Genomic DNA, 2500 nt, shown 5'->3' on the forward strand with positions numbered 1-2500 from the left:
CCGAAAAAACGTATATTTGCATATAAAAAAAACTAAATTTGGTTAAACGGCGGGCATAAAAATGATTTTATTTACGTAGCCAAATGCATCGTCATCTTATTAGTGACGCGCAAAAAGGAATTCAGGAGATTCCTACTGTCCCTATTTGCGAAGAGCCGAAACCACATATAAAGAGCCAAAACGCCGAAAAAACGTATATTTGCATATAAAAAAAACTAAATTTGGTTAAACGGCGGGCATAAAAATGATTTTATTTACGTAGCCAAATGCATCGTCATCTTATTAGTGACGCGCAAAAAGGAATTCAGGAGATTCCTACTGTCCCTATTTGCGAAGAGCCGAAACCACATATAAAGAGCCAAAAGGCCGAAAAAACGTATATTTGCATATAAAAAAAACTAAATTTGGTTAAACGGCGGGCATAAAAATGATTTTATTTACGTAGCCAAATGCATCGTCATCTTATTAGTGACGCGCAAAAAGGAATTCAGGAGATTCCTACTGTCCCTATTTGCGAAGAGCCGAAACCACATATAAAGAGCCAAAAGGCCGAAAAAACGTATATTTGCATATAAAAAAAACTAAATTTGGTTAAACGGCGGGCATAAAAATGATTTTATTTACGTAGCCAAATGCATCGTCATCTTATTAGTGACGCGCAAAAAGGAATTCAGGAGATTCCTACTGTCCCTATTTGCGAAGAGCCGAAACCACATATAAAGAGCCAAAACGCCGAAAAAACGTATATTTGCATATAAAAAAAACTAAATTTGGTTAAACGGCGGGCATAAAAATGATTTTATTTACGTAGCCAAATGCATCGTCATCTTATTAGTGACGCGCAAAAAGGAATTCAGGAGATTCCTACTGTCCCTATTTGCGAAGAGCCGAAACCACATATAAAGAGCCAAAACGCCGAAACCACGTTCATACAAGTAAAAAAATTTCATATAAATACTAAATAATTTTCATATAGATACTAAGTTTATGAATTCATACAAGTAAATAATTTTCATATAAATACTAAATAATTTTCATATAGATACTAAGTTAATGAATTCAAACAAGTTAAAAATTTTCATATAAATACTAAATAATTTTCATATAGATACTAAGTTAATGAATTCATACAAGTTAAAAATTTTCATATAAATACTAAATAATTTTCATATAGATACTAAGTTAATGAATTCATACAAGTTAAAAATTTTCATATAAATACTAAATAATTTTCATATAGATACTAAGTTAATGAATTCATACAAGTTAAAAATTTTCATATAAATACTAAATAATTTTCATATAGATACTAAGTTAATGAATTCATACAAGTTAAAAATTTTCATATAAATACTAAATAATTTTCATATAGATACTAAGTTTATGAATTCATACAAGTAAAAAATTTTCATATAAATACTAAATAATTTTCATATAGATACTAAGTTAATGAATTCATACAAGTTAAAAATTTTCATATAAATACTAAATAATTTTCATATAGATACTAAGTTTATGAATTCATACAAGTAAAAAATGTTCATATAAATACTAAATAATTTTCATATAGATACTAAGTTTATGAATTCATACAAGTAAAAAATTTTCATATAAATACTAAATAATTTTCATATAGATACTAAGTTTATGAATTCATACAAGTTAAAAATTTTCATATAAATACTAAATAATTTTCATATAGATACTAAGTTTATGAATTCATACAAGTAAAAAATTTTCATATAAATACTAAATAATTTTCATATAGATACTAAGTTTATGAATTCATACAAGTAAATAATTTTCATATAAATACTAAATAATTTTCATATAGATACTAAGTTAATGAATTCATACAAGTTAAAAATTTTCATATAAATACTAAATAATTTTCATATAGATACTAAGTTAATGAATTCATACAAGTTAAAAATTTTCATATAAATACTAAATAATTTTCATATAGATACTAAGTTAATGAATTCATACAAGTTAAAAATTTTCATATAAATACTAAATAATTTTCATATAGATACTAAGTTTATGAATTCATACAAGTAAATAATTTTCATATAAATACTAAATAATTTTCATATAGATACTAAGTTAATGAATTCATACAAGTTAAAAATTTTCATATAAATACTAAATAATTTTCATATAGATACTAAGTTAATGAATTCATACAAGTTAAAAATTTTCATATAAATACTAAATAATTTTCATATAGATACTAAGTTTATGAATTCATACAAGTAAAAAATTTTCATATAAATACTAAATAATTTTCATATAGATACTAAGTTTATGAATTCATACAAGTAAATAATTTTCATATAAATACTAAATAATTTTCATATAGATACTTAATAAATTTCATATAAATACTAATTAATTTTCATATAGATACTAATTTTCATATAAGTACTAAGTGTATGAATTCATACAACTAAATAATTTTCATATAAGTACAAAAAATTTAAAAAAAAAAATAAATGTT

Source organism: Zeugodacus cucurbitae, unplaced genomic scaffold (genome assembly GCF_028554725.1).
Source record: "Zeugodacus cucurbitae isolate PBARC_wt_2022May unplaced genomic scaffold, idZeuCucr1.2 ctg00000038.1, whole genome shotgun sequence".
NCBI classification, from domain to species: Eukaryota; Metazoa; Arthropoda; class Insecta; order Diptera; family Tephritidae; genus Zeugodacus; species Zeugodacus cucurbitae.